Genomic DNA, 14,289 nt, shown 5'->3' with positions numbered 1-14,289 from the left:
CAAAGTAGCATGCAAACCTAGAAAGAAACTAGATTGTAAATCCTCTGGAAAATACCTGGTTTGCCTGAATGTAAGTCACCTTGAGCTACCCTGTTTCCCCGAAAATAAGACCTAGTAGAGGTTTTGCTGAATTGCTAAATATAAGGCCTCCCCCGAAAGTAAGACCTAGCTCCAAATTGTATCTTCCGCCTCCCGCCCCACGGCTGAGCCCGCCCTCAACTCCCCGACATATTACCTTCCATTCCGTTCCGGACACGCCGCCCTGCGTTTAAAGCTCAGCTGTTATTTTAAGTGGCTGCGGCAGCTCGAGTCCAGTCTCTCCCGTCAGTGTCCCGCCGTCCTCTGATGAGGTATTTCCTGTTTCCGCGAGGGTGGGACATTGAAGGGAAAGGCTGAAGTCGAGCCGCCGCTGCCCTTCCCCACAGACGTTTGGCAGCCTCCTGACATCTTTAAAACTGGGTGAGTGTCCCAACAGAAGGTACATGGGGGGAAGGGGGAGAAGGGGGTATTAGGAACCCTAAGGACTAAGCTTACTTAGAATGCTGTACTTATCTTACGGTAGGTAAATGGAGATTCTGTGCACTGTATTGCTCAGTCTCCTTTTTCATTGTAGGGGGATTGTTATGCCTACTCATGTTTCACCAAGCTGTATCAAGGCTTCCCCTTAATTTACTTAATGCTGACTTCTTGTCCTGCTGCTGTGAAATTAAAAAGGCTGCTGAAATTCTAGGAAGCTACTGCTCAAAGTTGCAGGGCCATTTTCTCTAAGAAGCTGCAATTTTACTGTAGTAGGGTATTTTGAACAGCTTGTAGCCTCTGCAGCTGATATTGAGTAAAGAACTGCAATAATCCAATCATGTTACCGTGTTTCCCCAAAAATAAGACATCCCCTGAAAATAAGACCTAGCACATCTTTGGGAGCAAAAATGAATATAAGACACTGTCTTATTTTCGGGGAAACAGGGTACTACTGGAAAAGGTGTGAGCTACATGTAAACTTAATTGTTACAATTTTGGAGGCATGTGTAACCGGACCTTCAATTTTGGGGGCTTCAGCCCAAGTGTGTATGAAGGGGACACAAAATTTGCACTTTCCTCACTTTCTGCTTTCATCCTACTCTCTGTGCCCCCCATGACCTCCAAGCCCTGCCAGTTTTCAGGCATGCATTGGAGGTGGGGGGGGGGAGGGGGGAGACCATACCATAAGAGCTCAATCTGTTGCTCTGGAAAGAGGTGCCTCAGTGCTAATGACTGTTCAGATTGTGCCCCTATGGTAATAACTCACTCTGACAATCAGGGCTGGTCTTAGCAAGTGCAGGGCCCTGTGCAGACCAATTTGATGGGGCCCCATCCTAGCCCCGCCCACCCTAGCCCCACCCCTCCGAGCTCCAGAGCCACCTCCCTCCTGAGCTCCAGGGCCGCCACCCCTCTCTCTGAGCTCCCTCCGAGCTCCAGGACCATCCCCCCACCCTCCCTCTGAGCTCCAGGGCCCTCCCCCCTCCTTCCCTCCCAGCTCCAAGGCTCCCCTCCCTCTGAGGCCTCCCTCCCAGCTCCAGGGGCCTCCCGCCCTCCCTCCGAATTTTAAAAATCATCTTACCTCGTCGGGTTACAGCGGCAGGCAGCAGCAGCGAAAAGAGTGCAAGCTCGGCGCTTCAGGAGCCTTTTCTCTCTCTCAGCTCTGGTCCCAACTCCCGTCCTCATTTCCTGTTTCCGCAAGGGCAGGAGGGCGGGACCAGAGCTGAGAGAGGGAAGGGAAGGCTCCTGAAGCGCCGAGCAGCTCTCCCGCTTTTCACTGCTGCAGCCATAACCCCGACGAGGTAACTTAGATGACTTTTACAATTCAGAGGGAGGGGGACTGGAACACTCAGGTGGTTGGGGCGGAGTTCAGGCACGCCGCGTGGGGCCCCCTTGAGCGCGAGGCCCTATGCGGTCGCCTCACCCTAAGACCGGCCCTGAGGACAATCCAACCAGGACTCCTGATGAAGGCTTTAATGCCGAAACACAGCCTGTATTGAGTCCTGTTGTCTATCTACAACTAATTTTATTGAGCGTACGTGAATTGCGCACCACTGCTCAATAAAGGACATCCTTTGATCAGTGGCGTAGCCAGAGGGAGTGCCAGGGGAGCGGACGCTCCCCCAAACGGAGTTCTGCTGGTGCCTATTTTTTTTCAATGTGTTGCATTGAAAATGTGCCCTGGCATCAGCAGAAGTCCGCTCTTGTGCTGCTCTCGCTCCCCCCACGCTGTCAACCTGGCTCCGCTTCTGCCTTTGATAAACTCTTGGTTCAACCATTCGGTCATTCCCACTGTGTGTTTTTTTGTTTTTGCTCTTTCCAAAAGAGCACACACTTCCAAAACAGCATGTTCGTTTGAAAGAAAAGCTTACGCTCTTTCCTAAAATTGTATGCATGCGCAGACCATTACACACGTGTGCATTAGAGTCAACCTTCAATTTAATGGACTAATTGGGGGCAGTAGGTGTCTGTTAAATTGAATTGTTCGTTAAATAAAATTGTCCATGAATTCATATTAAGAACCACAAATTTTGCTATATGTGTGAAACCATTCTTCCCGAGGAAAATATTTCGCAACCTTGTACAATCAATGATGTTAAGCCACGCAGACTATTGTAACGGAATCTATGCGGGACACAAAGAACAAATCATAAAGAAACTTCAAACTGCCCAAAACACAGCAGCACGGCTTATATATGGGAAAACACGCTTTGACAGCGCCAAACCACTCCAAGAAAAACTGCACTGGCTTCCAATTAGGGAACATATCGCATTTAAAATCTGTACGACAGTTCACAAAATCATCTATGGCGAGGCACTGGGATACATGACAGACCTCATCGACCTACCACTCAGAAACACCATAAAATCAGCAAGATCATACCAGAATGTGGTGAAGGCGGTTAGCTTGGCAGAGTTTAAAAAGGGGTTAGACGGTTTCCTAAAGGACAAGTTCATAAACCACTACTAAATGGACTTGGGAAAAATCCACAATTCCAGGAATAACATGTATAGAATGTTTGTACGTTTGGGAAGCTCGCCAGGTGCCCTTGGCCTGGATTGGCCGCTGTCGTGGACAGGATGCTGGGCTCGATGGACCCTTGGTCTTTTCCCAGTGTGGCATTACTTATGTACTTAAACCTCCATTATCCAAGCAGCAAAGGACTCAAATACAAATCCACCTATGTTTCTAGCTTTTCCTACCTGAGCGCACAATTGTGGAACACACTACCAAAAGTAGTAAAAACCTCACTCGACCATATGAATTTCCGGAAAGCACTAAAAACAGAACTGTTCAGAAGGGCATACCCCACCGACCCAACATAAAAAACCTGGACATCTGCGACACAACTTAACCAAAGATCGTAACGGACATATCCTAACCCTTCCTTTCCCTCTCTACGTTCTCCCCAATTGTCTTTTACCATACATGTATCTCACTCTACCATAATATCACCTTGATATTAATCGCAACTTGTATTTGTTCATACCGAAATCGGTTAACGCCGATTACGGTACCATGTAAGCCACATTGAGCCTGCAAAAAGGTGGGAAAATGTGGGATACAAATGCAACAAATAAAATAAATAAATAAATTAAATATGTGAGAACATTACATACCGTTCATCCAAATACTAGCTGTCCCGGCTGGCATTGCTCAGCAATAGGTTAGTACTTTGTAATTGAGATAAGCAAGGGTTATTTGTATGTAATAACACCGTATAATGTTTGGGAGGCGGGGTTAGTGATTGGGAGGTGGGGCTAGTACTGGGCAAGACTTCTATGGTCTGTGCCCTGAAAATGGCAGATAGAAATCAAGGTAAGGTATACACAAGAAGTAGCACATATGAGTTTATCTTGTTAGGCAGACTAGACGGACCATGCAGGTGTTTTTCTGCCGTCATCTACTATGTTAATATGATGGTTGTTACATTTTGTTTGTTTATTTATTTATTTATTTGTTGCATTTGTATCCCACATTTTCCCACCTATTTGCAGGCTCAATGTGGCTTACAATTTTCCATCATGACTTATGTCATTTCAGAGTACAGATACAATTGGTAATATATATATATAGAAACATGGATGATGCATGTGGGAAAAAAGAACCCGAATTATAGCTACGTCATGCAAGGTTCCACGTTAGGAGTTACGGACCAAGAAAGGGATCTGGGTGTCATCGTCGATAACACACTGAAACCTTCTGCTCAGTGTGCTGCTGCGGCTAAGAAAGCAAATAGAATGTTGGGTATTATTAGGAAAGGTATGGAAAACAGGTGTGAGGATGTTATAATGCCGTTGTATCGCTCCATGGTGCGACCGCACCTTGAGTATTGTGTTCAATTCTGGTCGCCGCATCTCAAGAAAGATATAGTAGAATTGGAAAAGGTGCAGCGAAGGGCGACTAAAATGATAGCGGGGATGGGACGACTTCCCTATGAAGAAAGACTAAGGAGGCTAGGGCTATACAGCTTGGAGAAGAGACGGCTAAGGGGAGACATGATAGAGGTATATAAAATAATGAGTGGAGTGGAACAGGTGGATGTGAAGCGTCTGTTCACGCTTTCCAAAAATACTAGGACTAGGGGGCATGCGATGAAACTACAGTGTAGTAAATTTAAAACAAATCAGAGAAACTTTTTCTTCACCCAACGTGTAATTAAACTCTGGAATTCGTTGCCAGAGAAAGTGGTGAAGGCGGTTAGCTTAGCAGAGTTTAAAAAGGGGTTGGACGGATTCCTAAAGGACAAGTCCATAAACCGCTACTAAACGGACTTGGAAAAATCCAAAATTCCAGGAATAACATGTATAGAATGTTTGTACGTTTGGGAAGCTTGCCAGGTGCCCTTGGCCTGGATTGGCCGCTGTCGTGGACAGGATGCTGGGCTCAATGGACCCTTGGTCTTTTCCCAGTATGGCATTACTTATGTACTTATATGTACTTATGTACTTATGTACTTATGTAATGAACAATCAGGTAAAAAAGGGGAAAACACGCAATTGGTATCATATATTGAACATGGATTACATAATAAATTAGACAGTACGATATAGGGAGAAAATAATCCGATTGTTAAGTAGATGATGGATAATTACGGTAATTCTACATGGAATGTTACTAGTGGAATAGCAACATTCCATGTAGAATCTCCAATAGTATCTATTTTATTTTTGTTACATTTGTACCCCACGCTTTCCCACTCATGGCAGGCTCAATACGGCTTACATGGGGCAATAGAGGGTTAAGTGACTTGCCCAAAGTCACAAGGAGCTGCCTGTGCCTGAAGTGGGAATCAAACTCAGTTCCTCAGGACCAAAGTCCACCACCCTAACCACTAGGCCCCTAACATGTAAGTCGGGGCATCACCGTGAATTATTTTATGCACCAGAATGCATATTTTGAAAGTTATACGTTCTTTAAGAGGAAGCCAGTGTAAGTTTTCTCTTAGGGGCTTAGCACTTTCGTATTTTGTTTTCCCAAATATAATTCTTCTGGCTGCGGTGTTTTGGGCAGTTTGAAGTTTTTTAATGATTTGTTCTTTACAGCCAGTTTCATGTCTTTAATGTGAGAAATGAAACATAAAGAATAGGTATAGATATATGTAAATAGATATATTTTTATTTGTACAAACAGAAATAGAACGCACTGGAGTAGATAAATATTCAATATGTTTAACATAATTTGTAATAAGTTCTCATTCAATCGCATTTCGATAGACAACATTTTGTTTTTCGATTTGGAGCATATATGTATAAAGACTTATTTGAGCCAAGCATTAAACATTGACAGTGCTGAGGGGTGTGTGAAAATGGCTGAGTGGGGGTGTACTGCTGAGAGTGAGTGTGAATGGTTATGCTAGAATGGGTGAGTGTGAGTGAGGGTGAGGGTGTGCTACTGAGGAGTTGTACTGTTGAGGGGAGGTGTGAGAATGGGTGAGTGTGAATGGGGATGTGTTACTGAGGGGAGTGGGAATATATGAGTGGGGGTATGCTACTGATGGGGGGTGAGAATGAGTGTGAATGTGGGTGTGGTACAAAGGGGATATGAGAATGGGTGAGGGGGTGTACTGCTGAGGGGTTATTGTGAGAATGAATGAGTGTGAATGGGGTATACTGGTGAAGAGGGCTTCAGTGAGGGGGGGTTCTGCTGAGAGGTGTGTGAGAACAGATGAATGTGAGTGGGAGTGTACTATTCTGTGGTGTGTCAGTGAGGGTGTACTTCTAAGGAGTGAGTGTGCATGGAGGTATGCTACTCTGGGGTGTGTGAGAACAGGTGAGTGTGGGGATGTGGTACAGAGGGGTGAGTGTGAATGGGGTGTGCTATTCTGGGGTGTGTGATTGGGGTTGTTTTTGCTGAGGGGTGTGTGAGAACAGGTGAGTGTGAGTGGGACATTTTGCTGAGCGCTGTATTGGGTGATTGTGAGTGGGGGTGTGTGAGAATGGTTGAGTCTGATAGGGGTGTTTTGCTGAGGGGTGTGTGAGAAAGTGACATTGAGTTTAATAATCCCTTAAATCAGAAAATGTGGAGACTGGACCCCTACCTAGCATTTGCTACCCCGCCCTACGGAAAACACTCAGAGCGATTTACAATCTAATTCAGTGGAAAAGGGAAAATAACATTACTAAGACAGGACATAGTAGGTGACGGCAGAAAAAGACCTGTACGGTCCATCCAGTCTGCCCAACAAGATAAACTCATATGCGCTACTTTTTGTGTATACCTGACCTTGATTTGTATCTACCATTTTCAGGGCACACACTGTAGAAGTCTGCCCAGCACTAGCCCCGCCTCCCAACCACTAGCCCCGCCTCCCAACCACCGGTGCTGCCACCCAATCTCTGCTAAGTTTCTGAGAATCCATTCTCTATTGTTAGCATGCCTACAGCACAGCTTAGAAATCAAACAATTAAGAGTGGACTAACATGACTACCACACCTCTCTAGCACAGCTTAGTAAACAGGGCTCTAAGAGGCTGATTTAGTAAAAACGTGTAAAATTTGCAAAGTCAGCTCCATGAACTAGTAACACTGCTACTTTCCACCAAAATTAATAAAGAATGGTGTGAGCTAAGCAAATACAAACGACTACAGTATATACCAAGATATAGCTCAGCAGACGCCAAAATGCATAAAGCCAGGTCACACTTAAAATCTCTTGGTACACGATCACTGCACATGCTAAACTACTGTGGTACAAAACAGTCAAATAATACTCCAAGCAATCTCCAAGCAACCCGGAAGTAGGGGTAGTAAAGAGGGTGGGGTAGAATGACAGGCTAGCGCTGTACTGTCCAGCCAGCCCGGAGCTGCAGCCCTAATCTAAATTTTAGTATTCCATAATCCACGTGCACACTTACGTGCACTGTCCACACTCCACCCAAATTCCATCCACGTGCACGGCCACAGTGAAAGCTCACGCCATGAAAAGAGGTCTTTTACATGTGTGTTACCACTGAAGTGTGTAAATGACCAAAATGCCAGGAGCAAAACCTGAGGGAAAAGAGGCTACAGACTAGTGGCCTGAAATGTAAGTGAAGGGGCTGTAAGGATAGAGATTCACCTAGGACACTCACCACCCTTGCAGGGGCTCTGCATCAAGCTCGTTTACCATTTTGTTTCTAAATTATAAATTCAGTCCCGGGATCGTACAAGGAACTCTCAAAAGGGCTCCGGGATTCTTGAGTCTGGCTCTCTGCAGAAAGGAATTTCCTTGACAATAGAAGATGTAGTGAGAATAGCATGAGAATCTTAATTAGAAAGGGGGAACAGCGAATACTAATGAGGAAGGAAATTACTACCTTGTTACAGTTTTGTGTTCAAATACTACTATATTTAAGCTTTCCAAACTAATTGCATGTATAATGTCGAAAGATAAATCAAAGCTTGAAGAAGAAATGTTGAAAACAGAATCCATATTTGAATTAAATGTCTGGAAATAATAGAGCAATTATACAGTGATATACCTTAACTATATTCTTATCAAAATTCAGGGCACAGCCAAACTCAAATTACTGCACCCTTTCTATGCTGACTCCCTGGAACAGAGCTACCAATTTACCCAGGTCCTGGAACGATGCTTTTTGGCCGGTCTCATTTTTGAACTTCTATCCCAAAGCAGCGTGGAACGTGTGTAGTCTAGGATTCCAGAGATGCCAAGTTACCCAGCGCTGATTTCAATGGCCAGGGTGTTACTACTACTACTACTCAGTGTGTTATTTCTAGTAAAAAAGATGCCGGTACTCAAATGCTAGGCCACCCTTCAGGGGTGGGGTGATCACTGAGGGACCCACCCCACAGTAGCCAGGTCCCCTGCAACCAGTCACAGAATCTATGATAAGGCAGAATTGGTGTGCAGAGCCTGAGCTCTTTCATTAAAACTTGGGGTCCATGGGTCAATTTTAGCAGACAATGGAAAAGGTGCCGGTACTCGGTACCCCCAAGTACCCCGTCAAAAATAAGCCCTGCATGTAGGTTTTGTGTTTAGGGTTACCAAAATATGCAGATTAGCCTGGTTCTTAGCCCAAAATAGGCAGATATATCCAGTGCATTTTTTCTAGCAAAAAAGGTGCAGGTACTCAAATGCTGGGCCACCCTTCAGGGATGGGGTGATCACTGAGGGACCCACCCTACAATAGCCAGGCCCCCTGCAACCAGTCACAGAATCTATGACAAGGCAGAATTAGTGTGCAGAGCCTGAGCTCTTTCATTAAAACTTGGGGTCCATGGGTTAATTTTAGCAGACAATGGAAAAGATGCCAGTACTCAGTACCCCCAAGTACCCCCTCAAAAAAAAGCCCTGCTACTACTTATCATTTCTTTAGTGCTACTAGACTAGAAACTGCTGTACACTGAACATGTAAGAGACAGTCCCTGCTTGACAAAGCTTATAATCTAATCAAGACAAACAGGACAAATAAGGGATAAGGACGAAGAGTAGCAAGATTCCAAAATCCCAAAGAGTAGCAAGATTCCAAAATCCCAAAGACTTCTACTACTACTTATCATTTCTATAGACGTACACAGCGCTGTACACTTGAACATGAAGAGACAGTCCCTGCTTGACAGAGCTTACAATCTAATCAAGACAAACAGGACAAATAAGGGACAAGGACAAAGAGTAGCAAGATTCCGGAATCCCAAAGAGTAGCAAGATTCTGGAATCCCAAAGACTTCTACTACTACTTATCATTTCTATAGACGTACACAGCGCTGTACACTTGAACATGAAGAGACAGTCCCTGCTTGACAGAGCTTACAATCTAATCAGGACAGACAAACAGGAAAAATAAGGAATATGGGAATTACTAAGATGGGATTGATAAAACAAACATGGGCACTTGACAAATGAATAGGGGTTAGAAATTAGAAGCAGCATCAAAACGGTGGGCTTTTAGCCTTGATTTGAAGATGGCCAGAGCTGGAGCTTGACGTACTGACTCAGGAAGTCTATTCCAGGCATACGGTGCAGCAAGATAAAAGGAACAGAGTCTGGAGTTGACGGTACAGGAGAAGGGTACAAATAAGAAAGATTTACCCGATGAACAGAGTTCCCTGGGAGGAGTGTAGGGAGAGATAAGAGTGGAGCGGCACTGAGGAGCTGCAGAGAGAATGCTACAATGTAGTAAATTTAAAACGAATCAGAGAAACTTTTTCTTCATTCAACGTGTAAACTCTGGAATTTGTTGCCAAAGAATATGGTAAAGGTGGTTAGCTTAGCGGTGTTTAAAAAAGGTTTGGACAACTTTCTAAAGGAAAAGTCCATAGACCATTATTAAATGGACTTGGGGATAATCCACTATTTCTGGGATAAGCAGTATAAAATGTTTTGTATTTTTTTGGGATCTTGCCAGGTATTTGTGACCTGGATTGGCCACTGTTGGAAACAGGATGCTAGGCTTGATGGACCTTTGGTCTGTCCCAGTATGGTAATACTTATGTACTTATGCACTTGTAAGTCAATAAGAGAAGTTTGAACTGTCTGCGGAAACAAATGAGAGAAAATATTTCTTCACTCAACGTGTAATTAAACTCTGGAATTCATTGCCGAAGAATGCGGTAAAAGCAATTCGCTTTGCAGGGTTTTTAAAAAAGTTGGCTAACTTCCTAAAAGAAAAGTACATAAGCTCTTCTTAAGATGGACTTGGGGAAAATCTACTGTTTATTTCTAGGATAAGCACCAAAAGAATGTATTGTACTGTTTTGGGATCTGGATTGTGACCTGGATTGGCCACTGTTGGAAACAGGATGCTGGGCTTGATGGACCTTCGGTCTGTCCCAGTGTGGCAATACTTATGTACTTATGTTCTTATAACTGACTTGAGGAGAAGGCCAATATGAGTATAGGGACACTGGTGGAATATAAATCATGCAGGTAGGGTTCCATAAATGTAGTTTGAGTTTTATTGTCAGTTATCAAGCAAAAACTATTTTTTTTGTATGTTAAGGAATTGTTTTGGTACATGTCCACAAAATATATTTTTTGAAAGTAGTACACCAGTTTGGTATTGGTGTCATTGGTTTGAAGACAGCCCTCGAGATTCTATAAATGGCGCAGAAATTTCCATCTGCAAAATTGCATGCACCAACTGACTAATGAGCCTTTTAGTGCCAATAATTGGGTGATATCAATCAATTATTGGTGTTAATTAGCAACATTTTGGATTTGTGCACGCATCTTGCTGGGCGCTATTCTATAAAGTTCCATGCACAAATGTTATAGCGTGCAACTCAGAAGGGGGCGTGGCCATCTTCCCTAAAGTTGCGTGCAGTATTACTGAATGCCTAGGATTTGTGCTTAATTTTCATGCCAGGATTTACACCAAGTTTCATTTGGTGACTCAGTGCAGTGTTTATAGAACAGTGCGCTGCATGGATTTTACTGAGTGTAGTCCAGCATGTGGTCAATTACTCTATATTAACTGCAAAGAACAGTCCCCATTCCAGCATATGTGAATTAGTGTGTGACAACCATCATTTAATTTCATTTATTTAAAGCTTACTATACCACCCAAACTGACTTGCAGAATGTGGAGGTTTACAGTCTAAAACAACAAGGAAAAATAAAAATGTTGAATGGAACTCCAATTTATCAATAGGACAGAATCAAGCCAAATAGATCTTGTAAATTTGAATATTTATAGTGAGGTCTTCCTATAAGAGTGACATCCTCAAAACGAGGATAGTCAAAAGACTGGATGATTAATTAAGCTTGGGTTTGGCATCAAAATTTAACCTGAAGTCTGTAGACTGGAAATCTAGAAAGTTTGTTGAAAAAACAGTGGTTTGAACTGAGCTAAGAGATTGGCTCCAGATGGCCTCTCTCGTTTCTTGAATAGTCAATAATGTCTTTGTTGTGCATTAGGTAAACTTTGTCTTCTCCAAGGATCAGTGTGAGAATACTCAGGAGTTGGTTGCTATTGCTTAAGAGCAGGGCTGCCGAGAGACTGGGCCGGGCCTGGGACCCCGCCCCTGCCATCCTCACCGCCCTGAGGTCGCAGCCACTGCTCCCCCCTCCACTCCCCTGAGGTCACCCTCGCTCCCCCCTTCCGTCCGCCACCGGGCCGGGCCCCCTGCATTGAAATCACAGTCTCACCTCCATGAAAGCAGCGCTGCAGGCAGCAGAACGCCTCCCTTCGGACCTCCTTCCCTCCCTATGTCCCACCCTTGCGGAAGTTACGTCAGACGAGGGCGGGACTCAGGGAGGGAAGGAGGGCCGAAGGGAGGCGTTCTGCTGCCTGCAGCGCTGCTTTCACAGAGGTGAGACTGCGATTTCAATGCACGGGGCAGACGGTTGACGACGGAGGGCGGGTGGGACTGTGGCGCTGGGCCCCCCTTGGAGGCCCGGGCCCGGGGAATTTTGTCCCCCCTGCCCCCCCCTCTCGGCGGCTATGCTTAAGAGATAAGCAAGCTCACCTATAAAACATAGAAGCCCCCCCACCACCCCCACCTGTCTACTTGCCACATTCTTACTAATGTAGCCTTGCACAGCCCAGAGAAATGTTGCCCTGAGAATAGGACGAACCAGCACTAAGAATGGGGGTGTAAACTCTGTCCAACACACTGTGGGAATAAGGCCTGGGCAGCAAAGGGCTGGGAAAATGACATTCATGCACTGAAAGAGAATGTTTTGAGATCGACAGATTAAAGTAAAGTGGTTAGTCTGGAAGTTATATACATAGGGAAAATAAAACACGATTGAGACATGGATTAGAAAACTTGGCAGATTGGAAGAAAAGCTGCCGCTGTTAGATCTTTCATTCAGGATTGGTTTTAGGGCATTATGTTTATCTTGGCTGTCTTGGAATCCATGATGCTTAATGGCCTTATCATTTTCCATGGCTCGTTGGCATTTTCTATGATTTTGCATTGATTTCTGTTTCTCTTCTGTCATTCTTTACCATTTGTCTTCTAGGAAAAAAAAGAGCTCTTTTGAGCTGATAGTTTGAGTAATAATTCTGCAAAAAAAAGTTATGAAGCATGACTACCAGAAATTAAATCATCCCTGGGAATTTTTAAGGAAAATTCTCATGTGAAACATGTTTGACATAGGTAATAGAGCAAAATATCTTCTTTTATTTATTTATCTTTGTGACTCTGGGCAAGTCACTTAACCCTCCATTGCCCCATGTAAGCCGCATTGAGCCTGCCATGAGTGGGAAAGCGCAGGATACAAATGTAACAAAAATAAAATAGATACTATTGGAGATTCTACATGGAATGTTGCTACTATTCCGTAGAAGGCTGCACAGGCTTCTGTTTCTGTGAGTCTGACGTCCTGCACGTATGTGCAGGATGTCAGACTCACAGAAGCAGAAGCCTGCGCGGCTACATTGGTGATCTGCAAGGGCTGACTTCTCTACAGGGAATGTTGCTAGTGGAATAGCAACATTCCATGTAGAATCTCAAATAGTAGCAACAGTGGAGGAGTGGCCTAGTGGTTAGGGTGGTGGACTTTGGTCCTGAAGAACTGAGTTTGATTCCCACTTCAGGCACAGGCAGCTCCTTGTGACTCTGGGCAAAGTCACTTAACCCTCCATTGCCCCATGTAAGTTGCATTGAGCCTGCCAAGTGTGGGCTACAAATGTAACAAAAATAAATTTACATTTATTTCTCACTTTCCTTAGTTATGGCTTAGGATGAGGGTGCAATTATGCAAACTCCAAACCAAACCCACAAAATATACTAATAAACAATTATGTGAACAATATTATAGCAATAAAAAAATCAGATCAGCATAGCAAAATATAATAAAGTGAATGATACAATGCTAAACACAAATACACCACATAAAACAACATCATAAAAACAGCATAGGAACAAAGATTCAAAAAAACGAAAAGGTACATTTAAATATATGTAATAAATAAATAAACATTTAAGGATCCTTATACTAAGCTGTGGTAAGCACTAACGCATGCTTACCACAGGTTAAAATGCACTATCACGGGTGTGCTCAGGCATCCTGTGGTAGTTTTGCATATGCATATGCTAAAAAATAAAATTAATTTTTTAGTGCTGGGGGCATGTTTGGGGGGGAGGAAAGTGGGTACAGCTATGCTAATCAGTTAGTGCATGGGCATAGGTGGTGCTAGAAGCTCATATACCAGTGGCGTAGCTACGTGGGGCCCCGTAGATTTGGCCCTAGACCCCCTGCCAACAACCCTCTTGACCCCCCCTCCCGCTGCCAACCTGCCGTTGCCATCGCCTACCTTTGCTGGCGGGGGACCCCAACCCCTGCCAGCCGAGCTCCTTTTCTTCCGGCGCAAGGCTTCGTTCAGTTTCTGAGTCTGACGTCCTGCACAGAAACAGAACGAAGCCTTGTGAGTCTGACGTCCTACACAGAAACAGGACGTCAGACTCACAGAAACAGAACGAAGCCTTGCACCAGAAGAAGAGGACCTCGGCTGGCGGGGGTTGGGGTCCCCCGCCGGCAAAGGTAGGCGATGGTGATAGTGGGTTGGCGGTGGGAGGGGGGGGGTCGAGAGAGTCATCAGCAGGGGGGTCCAGGTCCAAATCCATGGGGGCCCAGGCCCCCGTGGCCCCACGTAGCTACGCCACTGGCGAGCACTAAGCCTGTGTTGGGCTTACCGCCATTTTGTAAAAGGTCCCCTTACTAATTAACTTGTGGTAATATGAAGGTGCTAGTTGCTAATGCTTCAATGCCCATTCCCTGCCCCGGTGAAAATATTTTGTTAAAAATAGCTAATGCATGAGTTAGAGCATGCAAACAGACAAACTACCACTAAATGCTTTAACTCTTTTTGTAGCAAGCCT

Source organism: Microcaecilia unicolor, chromosome 8 (genome assembly GCF_901765095.1).
Source record: "Microcaecilia unicolor chromosome 8, aMicUni1.1, whole genome shotgun sequence".
Classification (NCBI taxonomy): domain Eukaryota; kingdom Metazoa; phylum Chordata; class Amphibia; order Gymnophiona; family Siphonopidae; genus Microcaecilia; species Microcaecilia unicolor.
This window is presented reverse-complemented; position numbering follows the sequence as displayed.